General features: G+C 40.5%; 1 protein-coding gene across 1 annotated transcript in view; it reads right to left on the bottom strand.

Moving 5' to 3' along the window:
- The window catches only part of THSD7B (thrombospondin type 1 domain containing 7B), a 713545-nt gene that overhangs the window by 90543 nt on the left and 602648 nt on the right, over positions 1–20354 (bottom strand). The gene's annotated exons all lie outside the window — the stretch shown is intronic.

The raw sequence follows: 20354 nt of genomic DNA, 5'->3' as shown, positions 1-20354 counted from the left end.
AGCAAGGCATAGTGACACATAGGCCAGCCCGTAAAGCAGCCATTTTCTCCAGGGAAAGTGATCACTGCTATCTTGAGAGCAGCTGAAATTCTGAATGATCTCCAGTCCTCACCTGGAGACTAGCAACAGCGGTTCCCCAGGAGGAAATGACTGGTTTGGAGGGTAGAGTTTATGGCATTATAAACCACTGCCTACCAGCTATATATAGCCCTGCTCACTCTACCTGATTCCTCGTCTGATGAAGTGTGTTTGGAGCACACGGAAGCTTATGTTCTGAATAAAACTTTGTTGGTCTTAAAGGTACACTTGACTCCTACTTTGTTCTAATTCTTCAGTGAGTTAGCTTAGCCTGTACTTTGTCCCTCAATATCAAAGTAAAACTTATGTGTCCATTATCAGCTAAGTTTTTAGTTTAGTTTATTTACAATTTATATCCCGCCCTTCCCACCAAAGTGGCTCAGGGCAGCTTACAGCATATAAAATCTAACATAAAAATATTAAATTTAAACATTTTACACAGTTAAAACATTAAAAAAAAGCACAACAGCAGTCTAATAAAACTACACTAAGCAAGACCCATGAGGTCTTCACCTTCTGAACTGCTCCTTTTCTCCTGACAACATGTCATACAATGAAACAACAGCTGACAGAGATGATGTGCCTATAAGCAGGCACCACATAAATTGACCTCAAACACTATGACTGAATGAAGCACAATATCCGTTCAAGGCAAAAGTGTATACAGTGTTCTCATGGTCATGACAACACTTAACAGCTGTGAAATATACAGTAGGTCTGTTATTGATGACAAATGGGAAAACTTGACTTAAGGTAAAGACAACGTAACACTTGCAGTATGGAAGTATTCTGAGCACACATTTGCTGCTCTCTGCCTGGCAGAGTAAAGGAGTGAACTGCACATAGAGCAGGCTGCAGGACTATATGAGCGGAAGAGAAAATATGTGGCACCAGTGACATGCCACATACAAGCAAGGAGAGTAAGACAACTAGGCTGTATTCAGACAGGTGATATGGGCCGACACAGCCACTCCCATCTCCAGATTAAAATGGTACATTTACATGTTCACATCTGGGCCCCTTAACACACTTGCCCTTATCTTGCCTCCCGATGCCTCTCTGCTGCTTCAAAAAGCCACTTCCCAATGGCAAATCATTGGAGTGCTTCCATGGCGCATTTCTGGGCTATCTGAATGGCTGGGGTGCACCATGGAAGCGCCCTGCAAGCACACAAGCGGTGTGACCACCCTCCAGAGTGCATGCAGCTCATACCTCTCTTGGTGGCTGGGCATGCACTGTCTGCTCACAGCAGGGCACCTCAAACTGAGATGGCTTTTTTTTAAGTTGAGAGGCTGCTACCACAAGCTGCCAGTCTGAATGCAGCCCTGGAGACTCTTTCTTTTTTGCCGTCTGACTCAAGGAATCTGTGGAGTCTCATTCATTTGCCACTCTTCAGGCAAACAATTCTAGTTAATGCTAAGTTGTTTGCCCACAAAAATAATCATCTAGGATTTAAACCTGTATGGAAATAGTAGATGTATCGTTTATAACTCAGTCAGCCAGCATGACATAGTGGTTAGAGTATCAGACTATGATCTGGGAGTCTGAGGTTTGCATTCCCACTCTGCCATGGAAGCTTGCTGGGTGATCTTGGGCAAGTCATTCTCTGTCAGCCTGACCTATCTTTCAGGGTGGTTATTGTGGAGATGCTGCTGCTAAAGTGATGCACACATTATGTCAACAAATTTGGAAAACGCAACAGTGGGCACAGGATTGGAAAAGGTTAGTTTATATTCCAATCTCAAAAAAGGGTAATGCCAAGGAATGTTCAAACTCTTGCACCATTGCACTCATTTCACATGCCAGCAAGATCATGTTAAAGATCCTACAAGCTAGGCTTCAGCAGTATGTAGATTGGGAACTACCAGAAGTTCAAGCTGAGTTTTGGAGAGGTAGAGGAACTAGAGATCAAATTGCCAACATTTGATGGATTATGGAGAAAGCACAGAAATAGACATCAGAAAAATGTCTAGACATCAGAAAAATGACATAGACATCAGAAAAATGTCTATTTCTGTTACATTGACTATGCTAAAGCCTTTGATTGTGTGGATCACAACAAACTGTGGCAAGTCCTTAAAGAGATGGGAGTACCAGACCACCTCACATGTCTCCTGAGAAACCTGTATAAGGGTCAAGAAGCAATCGTCAGAACAGGATATGGAACAACTGATTGGTTTAGAACTGGAAAAGGAGTTCGACAAGGATGTATATTGTCACCCTGCTTATTTAATGTATATGCAGAGTACATCATGCGGAATGCTGGCCTGGATGAAGCAGAAAGTGGAATTAAGATTGCCGGGAAAAACATCAACAACCTCAGATATGCAGATGATACTACTCTATTGGCAGAAAGTGAGGAGGACCTAAAAAACCTCTTTTTTAGGGTGAAAGAGGAGAGCACAAAAGTAGGCTTGAAACTCAATATTAAAAAAACTAAGATCATGGCATCCGGCCCCATCATACCTTGGCAAATAGAAGGGGAAGAAATGGAAATAGTGACAGACTTCACATTTCTGGGATTCAAGATCACTGCAAATGGTGACTGTAGCCATGAAATTAAAAGATGTTTGCTCTTTGAGAGGACAGCTATGGTGAACCTGGGCAGTATAATAAAAAGTAGAGACATCACCCTGCCAACAAAAGTTCGTATAGTCATAGCGATGGTATTCCCAATAGTAATGTATAGCTGTGAGAGCTGGACCATAAGGAAGGCCGAGCGCAGGAGAATAGATGCTTTTGAGCTGTGGTGCTGGAGAAGAATCTTGAGAGTCCCTTGGACTGCAAGAAGATCCAATCAGTCAGTCCTAAGGGAAATCAACCCAGACTGTTCCCTGGAAGGTCAGAAGCTGAAGCTCAAATACTTTGGCCACCAAATGAGAAGGGAGCACTCACTGGTGAAGATTCTGATGCTGGGAAAGACAGAAGGCAAAAGAAGAAGGGGACGGCAAAAGATGAGATGGCTGGACAGCATTACTGATGTAACAAGCACAACTTTGAGCAGACTTTGGAGGATGGTGGAAGGCAGGAGGGTCTGGCGTGACTTTGTCCATGGAGTTGCAAAGAGTCGGACTCGACTGTGCGCCTGAACAACAAAAATTGTGGAGAGACTGTAAGCCACTTTGTGTCCCCAAGTGGGAGAAAAGTGGGATATAAATATCTAAATCAATCAATAAAAATCTGGTTGGATGAGGTTGCAGGCCGTGTGCTAGGACCTTTTCCCATGTATGCAGCCCAGAAATCAGCAGATTGAGCGTAATCCTGATACTCCATTTTACTCCCAAGGCAACATCTCAGACAAGAGTATGCACCTAAAGGAATTCTGTTAGTGTATCACTTACCAGAAGCCTTACATAGACTTCTTAGCTGAGCTCACCAAGGTGATCTTACAGGTAGGTTTGAAGACTTCTAAACTACTTCTGGTAAATTTCATGCCAAAGCCTCCCCATTGAGTGCAACTCAGAATTTCATGGCTGTCATGAAAACTCTGGTGCTCTTCCAACAGATGTGTCCTGTGGCTACGCTTTGGTATTCTGTTTAGGAAGGAGATCTGTGGTTGAGTACAATACTCATAGAGCAGTAATAATAATTACCTACTGAGGTTTGAATTTTCTGTTACTCTCAACTTCAGCAGGAGTGGGAAGTCTTTTAAAATGGTTTGTCCTCAAGGCCCACAGGAATCCCAGAATGCACTAAAGAATTCTTAGACAAACTCAGGAAATTGATCTTAATAGTTGACACAGCCTTTCCCCTACCAAAGAAATGAGCTGGCTCCTTTGTTTTCCAAGGAACTGCTGAAAGTGAATAGAGAGGGATGATAACTTAATCATAGCTGGTGAAAAATCCAGAATGAGATTGATTGAAAGGGCTTAGATCCAGCTGAAGTACTATTCTGTACTAATATTGCTGGTGAAGAAATTTTACTTCTTCGCTTTCACTGCATATGCTAAGTGCGGTCTAGCAAATTTTATTTATTACATTTGTATCCTGCTTTTGAACCAGAATCCCCAAGGAGGCTCATAACATTTTTTTAAAAAAAACTTGCTATACAACCCCCTCCCTTACTGCAAATCAAAGTGAACCATCATCAGCCAATAGCAAATTTAACAGGTAGATAAAATGCTTTCACTTGCACTTATTTGGTATAGACCCGAGTTGCATGGATGCATTTCAGTGGGTTGTACTTGAGGATGCCAACAAATTGCTTGGTGAGATTTGTACTTCTAAGTGCCTCTCTATTCCTGTACTTCTTGGAGAGCCAGTTTGGTGTAGTTGTTTAGAGCAAAGAATCTAATCTGGAAGAACTTTTGATTCCCCACTCCTACACATGCAGCTGCTGGTGTGACCGTGGGTCAGCTACAAGTTCTCTCAGAGCTGTTCTCTCGTGAGCAGTTCTGGAAAGAGCTCTCTCAACCCCACCTATCTCACAGGGTCTTTGTTTTAGGAAGGAAAGGAGAGTGTAAACTGCTCTGGGTCTCCAAGCGAAGGGCAGGGTATAAATCCAGTCTCCTCCTCCTGTCTGCTTGTAATTACCTACAGAGCTTTGGTTAATCTGCATACTTAGTGACAATAAATCTCTTCAAGCAGGATATTTACCATCTGCCCTGAATATGGCAGTGGTTGGATCCTTCACTGGATCTTGTAGACACACAGGTGTCCTTGCCCCAAGTCCAGTGTGCTATTTGTTACATTTGATATGTGCCCAATTAAGATGTATTCATGGACGACAGCTTCTTCAGATGAGCACTGTTCCAACAAAACAGACAAATCAAATCATGCAGCTGGATAAGAGCCAAGATCCAGACACGGGTGTGTGCATACTCTATGGAACTTCTCATCCTCCCCCGCCCCACAATTTGTTCTCCCACAAGATGCCACCAGAATCCATAAACCGCTCTTTAGACTTCCTGAAGTAAAAAAAAGAAAAAGAAAAAAAAACCCTCCAGCTTAGGTGGTATTGAAGCTGAAATTTTTACTTATAGGTATGCTGTATTTTCACCTTTCCCACAGTTTTCATGCTTAAAAATTGCAATATAAAGTCCCTTATGGAAATATACAAACACAAATGAGGGGCCCACAAAGACTTGCAGGGGGCATTTCATTTCCCCCAAGTACTTTTGATCTGTCCCCACATCTTCAACTGTATTTATTCATTAATTTATTATTTCTTTTCATTTCATTTACACTTCAACTTTCTCCACAAAGGAGACTAAGGCAGTTTACATCATTCTTCTCTTCTCTGCTTTATCTTCACAACAACACTGCGAGGTAGATTAGGCTGAAAATGTGTAACTGACCCAGGATCACACAGCGAGCTTCCATGACAAAATCTTGACCCATACTTGGGTCTTCCAGATCCTAGTCTGAAATCCTAACTGCTATACCACATCGGCTTTCAAGGGTTGTGGCTGTTGAACGGCGGCAAGAAACCAGTCCGAGGCGAGTCAAGAAGGTTCCATGGTATCAAGTTACCAAATGGTTGTTGCCAAATGTGGCCCCAATGAATCCTCCCCTCGAAGGCAAAACAGCACTGGAAGGATTCCATTCCGCTCCCCCCACATTTCACTGAGATATATTGATAATACTGCATGAAGCGGTATATTATTGATTCCAACCACTGGTCCATTCAGCCTAGTGTTCATCTCTCCTAGCCTGTGACAGCTGAAATAATTCAGAATGGGAGAACAAGGGACTGAACTTGGGATCTTTTTCATTTAAAGCAAGTGCTCCACCACTGCACTGCGTCCCTCTCACCACAGCTTAGAGGATGTCAGCAAATATGAAGTAAGAATTTCAGGGATGCTGCCCATTATTTCTCTCTACAGAATCATAACAAAAAAGTATACTGCCATTTCTGTAATAAGACAAGTCATTACAGCTTTAATGACAGTGTTATCCACTGCAGCAGCACTAATAATTATTATAAGAAACTCTGAGATATTCACTAGAAGCAAGTTATCAGAGATACAGAATCAACCATATGGAAATTCAATAAGGGATAGGTTTGTAAATTGGGCCAGATTCCAGAGTTCCCACTCAGTCTTACCCTCCTGGGGCATATTTGCATTGTGGCTTCCTGCACTCACAGTTGAATTGAATGCTTTAGCACTAAATCAAACAAGCGGGGAATGGGAAAAGCAGGCACCAGTGGACTGTGGGAGCAGGATGTCCATTAGATAATCTGTTCCAACCTGATCATGCAGAGGCATCTCTAGACTCGTAAAAAAACAATTCATTTACAAACCCAGACAGTATGGGGGTTTTTTTACAGTACATCATTAATACTAAGACAAAATAGACAGCACTCCCTTGGGCTGGAAGTGCATTTACATTAGTACAGTGTGGTGTCTTTCTGGCTGCTTGGAAACATATTTTTACACAACCTCAACTCCATTCCTTTTTATTGCTTCCCCTGTCATCAAGGTGAGAAGAGACGAGCCAAGTTGATTTGGCCCAGTAAGTACTGCCTATACAAGCACCATAAGAAAGAACAACTTCCTCTCACCCCCCCCCCCCAACGCCTCATTGTCTAGAATGAAAGGATTAAACTTGTTTTGTAAGATAATGTCCAAAATAACCCCAACTTTTACTTTCTAAGTACTTCCAAAGTAAAGCAGCATTTGTGACCAAGCTTTATTCATAGTTCAGCTTCCCCTCACTTATTCACTTAGATTCATCACATCCATTTATTGTTGTTAATGATGACTGCTTGCCTGGCATCTGAGTCAGCAAATATTCACACTACGTTGCTGACACCTTGGCTTCTATGCATCATTTGTTCTAACAGCTCAGCTTCTATTGCTATCACTATTAATTGAGGTGCAACTTTATGTATGCCTCAAGTCGATTTTATGGTTAGAAAAATGCTCATTATTATGATGTGAGTGGGGAAGCCTTGCACACTGCAGGGACTCCTGGGAGGGGAAACACATCGCAACACATTCTGTGCGCACTGATCCACTGTCCCAATCCCACAGGTTTCCCTTATACTCAAACATCTGTCTAGCACACTGTTTTATCTTTCCTCTTACTCATGAATCTCAATGAGTCGCTTTTATAGGAGACAAGGGGAGCAAGCTTGCACTCTGCCCCCAGTGATTGCTAGAAATCAGAATTATGCCTGATCCCATTAACGTAGCTCCCCAGGTTTTGTTTCTTGGCCTTTCTGGGAGTACAACTTTAGGAAGTGGCTCATGTAATTTTCAACAGCTATGAAGGATATTTGTGTTCATCTCTAGTTTTTGAAGCCCACGGAGAGGGGAGAGGTCTTCTAACGTGGTCTCTTTTGTCAAGGAAAAGCATCCACTTCTGAATACTCAATAGCAGCCGTATTTATCTTTATTATATACACAGCAAATCGTATATATCAGAATATCAAAAGAAATTCAAAATACTGCTCAGCTTCTGTTTTAAACACTGCTAAGTGCAAGGGACTATTTTATATTGGCATGTTGTATAAACACGGAAGCTTTCTATAGAACACACAGGAAACTTCAAAGAATGACAGCTGGATCTTACTACAAATTGCAACACTTAATGGAAGGAGTTGGGATGGTTTCCTTGTCCACCTGTTTTCATAAGCCCATCTCCCCCTTTCTTTCCTTTAACTCAATGTCATTTTCCTGTAGCCTCTCATTCCTCACTTCTGTCTTCATCAGTCTTGCATTCCATTTCTGTTGCCCACTCCTGATTTTGTTTGAACGAGTTTCATTGTATTCTGCCACTCTTCATTTCCTCTTTTACTCCTGTTGGAAATAAAAGTTAACTTCTTTGCTTTTCAACCATACAATCTTGGGGCCCTCCTCATCTGTACTTGGCTTCCTGTGCCATGGCTGAGGCCTGTTAGCAATGTTGCTTAGAATTCAACTCCTGTTGGATTCCAAAATCCTCACCTTCCTTTCTCACATTATTCTTATGCAGCTCCAGGGCTTTTTTTGTAGAAAAGGCCCAGCAGGAGCTCATTTGCATATTAGGCCACACCCCTGACATCACCATTGTTTTGCACAGGGCTATTTTTATAGAAAAAATGCAGCAGGAACTTATTTGCATATTAGGCCACACACACCTGGACAGCAAGCCAGTAAGAACGGCATTCCTGTGTGTTCCCGCTCAGAAAAAGCCCTGTGCGGCTCTACATGTCCTACTGAACTCTCACTCAGACCAGTGAAGTTTCTCACTAACCTGCCTTTATGGAGTTTCTCTCCAGCTGCAGGCCAAAACTATACACGATATAGGAGATGCACAATCAGGATTTCCTAGGACTGTTTTTAAATTAAAAGCAATCATGCAGGGATGCAATCTAGATTGAGGGAATCAAACTGTGGAAGGGGAAGTTTCACCTGAGTTCCTGCACCATTTTCCTAGAGTAAAATTTGTTGCCTTATATACAGTTGCTTTGTGCCTTCATCAGGAAAAAGTCAGAGGAAAAGCTTGTCACAATCATGGCAGGGACTTTCCTCCTTTATTAAGAACAAGTTATTTATTTATAATGTACATGCTGCTTTATCACAGTGGTCTAAGCAACTTGAAAAAATTAAAAAGACATAAAATCATGACAAGAAACATCAAACATCACAAGATCCTTGAGGGCAGGTTTGGGGTTGATTTGGGATGTTTCTGTTGGATAAGCAGTTGGCAGTAATGGCTGGGGTGCCTTTCGGTAGCTTTGGCTGGTGAGCCAGCTGCAGCTCTTCTGGGGCAGAAAAAAATCTGGCCACTGTGTTATGTGCCCTGGTAACATCTAGATTATATTATTGCAATGTGCCCTTTAAGATCATCTGGAGCTGTGGCTGGTACAGAATGCTATGGCCAAACTGTTGATGGGAGGGTTGTAGAGCATAAGGACCATAACACTGCAGGTTTGTTTCATTTGCATTGGCTTCTAATCTGTTTTTAGGCTTAATTCAAATTACTGATATTGACCTTAAAAGCCCTATACAGCATGGGACCAACATACCTTAAAGACCACCTTGCTTTTTTGGCAACACTTATGAACCTACCAGTTCACCCTGGTATCTTTGGAGGCCCTGTTTCAGTTATCTCCGCCATCTGAAGTTAGACAGATAGTGACCCAAGAAAGTGCTTTCTTAGTCATTGCACCTTGGGGAACACCCTACCCAAGGTTTGTCTGTCTCCCTCTATCGGTGTCTTCTGTCAGCAGGTGAAGATTTTTTTTAGCAAGTATGGGCAATACCTACAGGACCTATGTATTCAACTCTAAAGTTGTAACACAGATGCCTACAGAACTCTAGTATGGATAGAGGCTTACCAGGAACCCCTAGATTATTGCTTAATAAAATCTCTACAGAAGATTGCTGGGATTCCAGGTTGTGTAGCACTAACTATGCTGCACTTCAAACCTGGAGTTCACTCTTTGGAAGCATGAGCCTCGGCTGCTGAGTTTCACATGTGGTTAAAAGTAATCTTTTTTGATAAAATTGATTATGTCCTTGGATACAATTGATTTGACTCTAAGCTCCTCTTTTGGGGAACTCAGATTGAAGACCTGAGGTCATTAGGGATGGAAGTGGCCCAATGTTGATTTTGAGCCATTTGTATGAACTAGATTCGGTGAGCACTTGTGACAGAGCACATATAGTTTGCTTCCCACTTTATTTAGGGTTGTCATATCCAAGGGTGTTTCCTGAATATTTAAAATATTTAACTGTTCCACGATACAGAAAAGCATTTATGTCAGCTAGATTAAATGTGATAACTTCTCTGATAATGGATGGTTGCTATAAGAAGCTTCCTTATTCAAACATTTTATGTGTGTCAGTTGGGGCAAATTGATACATTGGAGCATTGTCTTTTGGAATGTGTGTTTCACTCGGATATAAGAGAATTATGGATATTGCTGCTTTTTCAAGGAGGGCAAATATACTTACTGGAGAGAAACCAAGAATACTTCTAGCAGGTATTGAACACAAGGTCACTTTGGCTATTGCACAGATTTTCCCCAAGCAGTAGCAAGATATAGCAGTTTGACTAAATAATTCAGAGTCTGGAGTTGGGGCTGTTTAGGGCTGTTTTTAACTTTATTAGTGTGATACTGCTCAAGGCCATTGGATCAAATCAGTAGTTTCATTTAAGTAAGTATACCTCCAATAATCATTATTGGTCCTCTTCCCTAGATCTGGTGTTGTTTGCTTATGTATTTTTATCAAATTATTTTACATTTCCAATGCTATAAATTGTTCAAATGTTTTAATATTTTTTGTGTGCCACCTTGGGGACTCAGACTGGGTGAAAAGGTGGCATAGAATTGTTTTCAAATAAATAATAAAGAGATCCTAACAACAAATACAGTCAACAGCAACATTCTAAGTTCTGTTTTCAGAGTGGTGAAATATAAAGAAAAATCTTAATATGTGAATGCCCTTTGAAAAAGAACACAGTTGCACAGCTTCCAGAATCGAAAGAGGAGGGATGCCTTTGGATCTCCTCAGGCAGACTGTTCCACAGAGTCAGCACAACCAGAGAGAATGCCCGTTTCAGTGAAGAAGCACTGAAGCGGCCTAGATGAAAGAAGCAACCATTCCAAGGACTACAGCTGGCCATTCGGATAATGCCGATCCCTTTAGGGATCAAAGCACCATAACCTTGAACTGAACCCAGGAACACAGGTGACCAGTGCAGCTGCTCAAAAAGTGAATATCACATTTGCCTGACAACCAGGACTTGTCAATGGCCATGTGGCTGCATTTTATATCAATTGTAGTATCTGGGATACCTTAAGAGCTGCCTTCATTGAGTGAAGCATGGATTAGCATGGCCGGGTTGGCTGAATTGAGAAGTAAGGATGGACATGAATGGGTGCACAAAGTAAATTTGTGCCAAATTTGTGCCTATCTGGAAAGCATTGTTTTTCTGAGCACATGCTCCCTGAACATTGCCTGAACTTCGGGGGTGGTTTCGGCAGTCCAGGAAAAAGAAACATTTTCCAGACAAACTTAGTGTCAACAGAGCAAACCCCCAGACAATGGTGGGGGTGGAATTCCTTCCAGTCTTGGAAACATTGGTAGGGACCCTCCAAAGCTTGACACGCGTGGCTGGCTGCCAATTACAGAGCTCCTATTTATTTCTATAGGGTCTAAAAGCCATATAAGTCCAATGTGCAGCCCAGCCCTCCTTTGCTAGGTTTCACAGCAAGTTGGAGAGGCTTGGGATTAGAGAGAGATAGGAAGACATTGATCAACTTTGCTAGGCAGGGGATTACTCTTTGCTTTGTCATGGCTCCCAGCCTTTCTGCTCAAGTTTAATACTAGGACTTCATTACTGGATTGGTTCCTCTGAAAAAAGTTTGCATTTCTACACACTCTCTCTTTTATTGATGACAATGGAGTCTTGACATAGTTACTTACAGAGAACAAGCTTGATCAAGGGTTACCTACCATTTGCAGACTGATACAGAGAGCATGTTAATTACATGGCTATCTGAGAAGACCTTGATCCTCAAAGGGACAGATAACATGCTTTATAGAAACAACTACTAAGCTTCATGAGCTAAACAAGTTTTGATGGCTTCCTCCTGGGAAAAGTCATGTTCAGAATACAGGGTGCTTTTAAATAATTAAGATCAATTGGGGAAGATGAGTCATAGTTACAGCTTTCAGAAGTTGTTGCTTATGTACTCCAAGGTGGCATCCAGGATTCAAAATGGAACCTGAAAGAGATGTGCTTATATACCTAGTTGCAAGACAATCAAGCTTCCCATTCCACCTGCAGGTTATGTTCATGTTCATGTGCAAAAATTTCTGCTACATGTGATGGCACTCAGATGAGCTCACTTTGTCTGGGGGGCACTTCTATATACAGGGATGCACTCAGAATGGTGAGATTACTAGAAAAGTCTTTGCCACATATTTGTTATTAATAATTTGTGGCTAAAGGAGAAACATCAGCCTTGTTTTTCCATTTATTCTTAGCTGTTTTACTCAAAAATTCTACTCTGGGAACTTAACTGTCTGACATTTCTGCTCTCATCAACTGGAACCATTAGCACTCAGAACTTCTGAAAATAGAACAATGACTCAATATATTGGTGACTATCAAGATGCCTGTCGTTTGAGAAAAATATTAACTCTAATTTTCCTTAAACCAATATCTCTGCTTTCAAGCCTGTAAATCTTGATATTCCTCACAAAAAAGTCAATATGTTCTTATGTTAGAAGTAACTGACAGAATCAAATGGTCAGCACAGGAACTCTGAAGAAAGCTTTTATACCAGTTCTATCAAAATGGGGATAAATTAATACTTGGCCATTCCTTCAAAGATGAATGTGGCTGTGCGAATTAAAGTACCAAAAGGAAAGAAATGGAGAGACTGTAAAATACAACTTGTACAAAATAATCAAGTTCTTTAGAAGAACTAGCTGACATGCTTTGATTTACTGAGGCATGGGTGGCAAAAAAGGTATGAACTTAGACATTAAACACTGCTACTGAGATACTCCAGTTTTCACTTGGTATGATTTGTTCTATCTGTTTTACTCTTTTCCCAAGGAGTCCAGAGTTCATGATCAGACAGCTGTTAGCATGAATCGGTTCTGTAATGGCTTACTCTTTTTGTTACAGTCCGTGAAGAGCCCTGGTGGTTTTTTAAAAATCTGAGTTCATGATCAGACAGCCATTAGTGTGAATCAGTTCTGTAATGGCTTACTCTTTTTGTTACACTGGCAGTCCATGAAGAACCCTGGTGATTTTTTTAAAAAAATGAACTTTGGTCAACATAGCTCTTACATTCACCCTTGCACAGCTAGGACTACAGAAAATTAATAGAGACAGCTGTTTTGATATTCTCTGATTTCAGTAGGTGCTGGCTCCCCTTGAGCAAAGAGGGGGCAGAGAGCTGAAGAAATAAATCCCAAATCACCAATACAAGATCATTGCTTTGTACCTACTCAGAGACAGTAACTCTGCACTGTTAATAGTTATCCAGCCTTTGAGAATAATATTTTGACTGCCCTACCTTTTTAAAAAGCTAGACAGGAAATATTTCACTGCAACTGACACCCACTTTGTATTGCCATGATATTTATTTTCAATTTAGCCTTCACTAATCAATTTATTGGCTTAATTAATCAAAGCACGTGTTCCAGAGTAAGTCCTCACAAGTCCTCTATAATAACAGGTTTGTGCATGTATTTCCTTCACTCTCAAACTACAGCATCACTTGTGAGAAATGCTACAGATTTCTACCTGATTTTTAACTGGACTTTTAGTAGTTACTTATAGAAGATCCATACCATGTGGATTATTACACTACTGTATTGACTTAACCTTTGGTTCTTCCACATCAGAGAAGAAAATCTAGGAGGTCGTTATGAGAGTTTCCCAACTGGTCAATCCAACAATTCAGAATTAAACCAGAATTTACAGTGTCATCCTAAACAAAGTTCATTAGTTGATGCATTTATTTCACCACATTTTTATCCTGCTCTTTCTCCAAGGAGCTCAGGGCAACATAAATTGGTCTTCCCTCCTCCATTTAATCCTAACAACAACCCTGTCAGATAGGTTAAGCTAACAGAGTATGACTGTCTCAAGGTCACTGAGCAAGGTTTCATGGCAGAATGGGGATTCTAGAACCTAGTTCAATACTTTAACCAGTACACTTAGAAACACTGCATTCTGCTTAAAATGGCACTGTCATCGAAGCATTTCATACACTGGGCTACCTGTTCCAGCCCTGTATTTCCATCAAATGTACAGGTAAGTAAAACAGACCAGTCCAAGCAAAGAGATCTTTAGAGGGTGGAATATTAAAACCTTTTGCAGGCATGTGCCATGAACTGCTACAAACCAGTTCTTGGAAAGACCTCTACCATAAACCCCCTTTACATGTACAGAAGCCCTGCACTATTTCTTAATTTTCAAGTTGGTTAAAGATATCAGGTTTCACAGTGTTCTGTGAATGGTGGTGGCTATTGCTGACCTATGATTGTAATAAATTAAATAAAATTAATTGTGAAAATGGATATAGTGAGTGTCAGATATATATATATATATATATATATATATATATATATATATATATATATATATATATATATATATATATACACACACCCTACCACTGACTCTTCCAGCACCACATACATAAAAGATAATATGGAAGCCAAGTTTTCCTGTAGGTAGGAACTCCAATAATCTACTCAGTACTTTCAGGATGGACTGTGATGCAAATCAAGTCTAATCATTCAGTAAATAGCCCAGTCCCGGTGAACCCTAAATTATATTACGTGTTGCACAGATGCTGAATTTAGCCATTTCCCCATGCTGCAGTTAATTTTTTTAAAGTGAGGGGTATAATATATTCACCCTGACCTGGGAGGTCCAGGCTAGCCCCGTCTCTTTGGATATTGGCAGCTAAGCCTGAGTCAGTCCTTCGATGGGGGTTGCTACACAGAGGCAGGAAACAGAAACACCCCCCCCCCCCCCGTCTGTCTCCCGCCTTGGAAACCCTGCGGGATTGCCATAAGTCAGCTGCGACTTGACGGCACTTTATGAACAAGTCATGCATTCATGTTCCCTCACTGGGTGACATAAAATGATAAACAGCAAGATATTTTTAAAAATACCACTTAGGTTTTTAGGAGAAGAAAGAAGATGAACTATAATAACTGGGTGGGATTTTATAAAGTATAAGAAATGTGCGTGTTTATATCTTTGCAAAATGATATATATATTTCCTTTTTTATTAAGATTCTTTTAAATTTAAAGATACCTTTTGATGTTAGAATTTTAGGTAATTGGCACCGGCAGAAGTCAAGATTTGGGGGGAGGGGAGGAGGGGAAAGTGTAATGTATGGGGAATGTAGTAAGTGTTTATTAATATTTTATTAGTATTGGTAAAATTGTTTAACTGCAATACTTGGTACACTGGGAAGGAGAGGGGTGTTTGTGTGTTTTAATCATAAATGCTTACAGAAGACCAAGTGGCAGATATGGCTATACAAACTCTGACAGGACAGGGGCAAGAAAACTCCAGCAGTTTCTCAATATGCCTAGACAGGATTCATTTTTTAAAAAAAATCTCTTGCACAGACCTATAGGTTTGAAACATGGAAAGGCACTTAAAAGAAGTTAATAAGGTTATTTAAATCATGAAACATTTAGCGGACAAAATCCATTAAATCTTACAATTTACCCTGTAGGAATTCAGAATTTTCACCTAAGATAAGCTTATCTAGTTTGTATGTTGAAAGGGAGACATACAAATTAAGTCACATATCTAAGCAGGGAACAGTGCTATATGAACATATGAGGTGGCCTATCATTGGTTGACTTAGGCTGCAATCCTAAGAACATTGTCCTGAAGAAAGCGCTATTAAATAAAACAGGACTTCGAAGTAGAGCTGCTTATGATCACATGCCTAACCTAATTTGAATGGCAGAGGAATACAAGCTCTAAAGCAGATGCCTTTTCTTGTTCTACTGTTCAAGAGTCTTTAACTTGAAAAGCTGGGATTGAATTAAAAATACTTCCCATATGTGGTGAATCACAAAATTATTGTGCCTTCACCTAAGTTTTGCATAGCTCCTGGCTATAAAAGCCGAAGGACTGAACTCCTCCAGTACTTGTTTCTTCATCCTGGCTAGAAATTCTGCTGTGCATTGCTTAAGTATTATAATGAGGAAAAATCACTTTGAACAAGCTTCATTTTAAAAGTCTGGGATGAAATAGGTGGGATACACAAAGCAAAGAAACATCACACATAAACCTACATTATTGCTTTGTTTTGTTCCTATTGTCACCAATGTTGTTCTTAGCTTATAAGAAATACTGGGTTGAGAGAGCAAGGGAACAATCCTAAGCAGTCTACTCAAAAGTAATCTTTTTGTTAGTAAAAATAATTAAGAATTTTAACACTGAAGTAATCAACGATAAAATAAGGCAATGAAGGCAAGAATTGGGCTAACACAGAGACTGTTATATTATTTCCAGTGGCAATTGGGTTCAAAATCATAAGTTCACAAAACAACCAGACTATTTTTTGGACAAGTCAAACTGTCACCTTCCATTCACCTCTGTAAAACTGGAACAAGGTAAAACTTGATTGTTTTGAAGATTAATAAAAACTTCTTGTTATTGTTATTACTATTATTATTATTAGCGAATGATTACTGCTCTTCATTTTCCTTCTTGTCTCTTCCAGCACATTTGGCTGATTTTTAAATCCCAGTCTCATAAGTAACTTGATAATGTTCCAATGCATTGACAAATATTAAAGGAAGGGTTTCTCTGCTCAAATTAGTAGGTGCACAGCAATGACTGGAAAATGATTTCTCCGAGAGAAAAAAAGAGATGATTGATGTGAGCTCTCCCAGGTCCTTACCATTTTACTCCAAGCAGGAACCCCAGTGACTGTGATTTAGTTATTCAGATTAATAGCACTAAATAGTTTTCTTTTCTGTAAACCTCATGGTGTGTGTGTTTTTTAAAAAACATCTGATTCCAATGTGTTAAGTCACTGGCATCCTTCCATGGAGCTTAAAAAATGAGCTCAGTGTAATTAAATGTGAAAAATATGGGATAAAATATTCTCTGAGTGATTGTTCATTTCAATAAACTCCAGGTCTCTAATTAGTAGCAGCAGGAGTTATGAGACCCTAAAGCTCTGTGTGAACAACAGACTCTCAGCTTGTAAACCATATTGATTCCCCAAGCTGGTGCTGTTCTAAATGTTTTCAAAGTGTTGAAGCCTTGGTCAGGGCTGGGAAGTGGGGATGTGTCCCACTGAAACAGTAGAACTGAAATGGCTCACTTCCCAAGACCTTCTCCCTCTGAGTGGCAGAGTTACAGCTACAGGCGCCTCTTCTGCAATTCTGAGCACAGGCACGTGCCCTTTGCTATCATTCCCATCTCAGCACAGCAGACATTTTTCTTGGAGCTCATGCGACAGTCACCAGCTGTACTTATAAAGCTGACTCCAGAGGTCAAACAGGAATGGCTTATTCTGGAACTCTGGCAGAGCTTAAAATGCTAATGATTTATTGTATCTATTATGTGACTGAGATTATTTCCAGCAGGAACTGAGATAAAAATACAATTAAAAACTTATTGTACCTATAAGGGCTGTATATTACTTGATGCTAAGCATAAGGTACAAGGTCTCCTGAACCTTCTATACTTATGGGCATCTTTCAGGATGAGATCCTGGGTAACTCAGAGTACAGGAGGATTGCCCTATATAAAACAATTGATCTTAAAGGTAAAAGGTAAAGGTAGCCCCCTTGTGCAAGCACCAGTCATTTCCAACTCTGGGGTGACGTCACTTTCATGACATTTTCATGGCAGACTTTTCACGGAGTGGTTTGCTGTTGCCTTCCCCAGTCATCTACACTTTATCCCCAGCAAGCTGGGTACTCAGTTTAAAGAGCTTTAGTATTAAAGAACTTTAGACAGTAACATGTAGTACTGTATACATGCTTTTAAAATGAAAAATGGCCATCCCATTAGGATCTTTAAAAAACACCAAACACTCAAACCTAGGTACCTGACCTTCATTATCAGGGAAATATTTCATCCAAAGTGGTCTGGGCCTCTGAAATGCACAATGGGGAATGCTATTTTCACCATTTTCAAATACTTTTTTTTTTTACTGTGCTGCCACATATAAAGCCTAATCTAAGGAGCAGACTTATTAGGCGAAAGACTATTGAGCATTGGTGAGTTTTCTGCTGATTCAGGAATCTCAAGATATTGTAGTTTCTGCTTTCTCTCCCCCCATCATAAAATAAGACAAGCATGGCAAATTTAAACAGATATAAATAAGGATATATGTTGTGTGATTTTGAACAGTGCATTTTTGCTGAACCAAACAGATGTGCTCAGCAGCAAGCAAATGAAAGTAGTCTTTCTAGGCATCTCTAAGTTATTGTGTAAAAATCTGGGATTTCAAAGGGGGAATGGAGCCTTAGTGGTAGAGAATAACAGAATGAGGAGACCCTCCTCAACTAAATGAGAACAATAATGATCAAGACAGATTACAACACCAACCTGAGCCTTTGGAGATGTCCGTTAGCAAGGCATGACAAGCAAAAAGGAGAGAAAATTATATATTCATTAGTTTTGTTGCTGCAGGAGAATACTGAAAAGATAAAGAAAGAGTACAAGCCCTGCTTAAAACTGTAACATCTATAATGTCAGGTTGCATCTGATTTCTTTCTTTCTTTCTTTCTTTCTTTCTTTCTTTCTTTCTTTCTTTCTTTCTTTCTTTCTTTCGATACCCTTTAGGTACACATAAACTGGTGTGAATGAAAACTTGATTAAATAAATGCATCCTGCTTTAACTCATCAGTACAGCATAATAGGCACTCAAGATCACAGACGGTTTATGGACAGGAAGATGTATAATGCTCTAGTGGGAGACTGGCAACTGCAGAATATCAATTATGGCAGGCACTGATGTCTCAGAGGGACATGAATCTTCTTTGGGTGCCCCTGTCAATATCACAGAGAGATCCAGGTGGGCAGCAGAACAAAAGTGGCACTTTTAAGATCAACAAAGTTTAATTCAGGGCTTTCTTTGCAGAAAAAGCCCAGCAGAAGCTCATTTGCATATTATGACACACCCCCTGACATCACCATTGTTTCACAGAGCACTTTTTTGTAGAAAAAGCCCAGCAGTAACTCATTTGCATATTGGGCCACACCCCGACACCAAGCCAGCTGGATCTGCGTTCCTGTGCATTCCTGCTCAAAAAAAGTCCTGGTTTTATTCAAGGTATGAGCTTTTGTGTGCACACACACTTCCTCAGATACATTGAAACAGAAGGTACCAGTCCATACATATATGCAGAGGGTGGACAGCAAATTAGCATACAACAAAAGGAAGATGTTTTAACAGATGCAAAGAGGAATAACAAGCTAAGTTTATATGGTCACAATTTGTTTGGATTGAATTATGCGGGAAACACAGTGAAGCAGATAAATATGACAAAAATAGGAGACTAATGTGTAAATGTATCCTTAATTCAGGAGTGCTAAGAGTAATTAACTAAGATCCTGTTGTTATGCTCCATTTGTCTCCTCTCAAGCTTGGAGCTAACTAACAACGTCCTTTTTTTTGAGATGGGATGAATAGTTGTGCAGTGTTTTGTCTCCTCTGTCACCAGATCACAGAAACAGATTCTAATATTGATTGATGGAGATTTATACCCTGCCCTACCCTGCAAAGTGGGCTTAGGCAGCTTACATAATCATAAAACAGTAAAATAGTTCAATCAGGGGTCATTTTGTAGAAAAATAGATGGTGGAGCTCATCCAGGATTGTTATGAAGCTGCACCTACTATTCAATGATCAAGGAGGGAAGGAGAAGGTGGAACTCTCAGAAAGATTCAGGAGCTGTGCTCCTGTGAGCTCCCACTGAATCCGAGGCCTGAGTTCAATAAAAACATTACATCGTAAGTCACAGGCTCCAACTAAATTAAAATTAAAATTATTTAAATACTTATTAGCAGCTCAATTCCAATCCCAACGTGTGCTGCTCTCATACCAAGAAATGGTGGAGGACTCCCAGCACCAGTTGCTCTAAATAGCACTACAGAGCACTTGAAGCAGGGGAGGCTGATGTTATTTGATGTCTGCTGCCTCAACCATAGGCCTGGGGGAACAGCTTTGTTTTACAGGCCCTGTGAAATTGCAACAAATCCCACAGGGCTCTGATCTCACCTGGGAGCATGTTCCACCAGGCCGGGGTCAGGACTGAGAAGGCCCTGTTCTGGTCGAGGCAGACATTTTTCAGTCTGGAGACTACAAAATGGTGCTGATCAAAAGAGCGCGAGTCCCGCATGTATGCTGGCCCCTGGCTACTTTGGGCCTTAAAGGTTAACACCATAACCTTACATCTGACTTGGTACTCAACTGCCAACCAGTGCAGCTGGCACAACGCTAGCTGACAACCAGTCTTTTCGGAACTAAAGTATACACCTGATGAAGTCAGGAAACAGACTAACAAAGCTAGAATGGGAGCCAGAGAAAACCTGTTGCAAGACAGGCCCCAAAGATATTATAACAGAACACCACTAGTGGTCACATCCAACTCCCAACTCAAAACAGTTCAATGCATCACCTGTGACTGGATAATGACAGCTCACTCTCACAAGTACTGGGAGGGGAGGAACCTTTTCTTGAGCACAGGTAACCCCCAATTGCGAATAACTCCTCACTCACAACAATGCAACATCTAATTTGAACATGGACAATGGTACTAGAGCTTGCAATAAATCCAGATGCCAACATTGCTGCCACATACACTCAGACAATATA

This window comes from Heteronotia binoei, chromosome 16 (assembly GCF_032191835.1).
Source record: "Heteronotia binoei isolate CCM8104 ecotype False Entrance Well chromosome 16, APGP_CSIRO_Hbin_v1, whole genome shotgun sequence".
NCBI classification, from domain to species: domain Eukaryota; kingdom Metazoa; phylum Chordata; class Lepidosauria; order Squamata; family Gekkonidae; genus Heteronotia; species Heteronotia binoei.
Note: the sequence above shows the minus strand (reverse complement) of the source record. Positions and strands in the feature narration are given on the sequence as shown.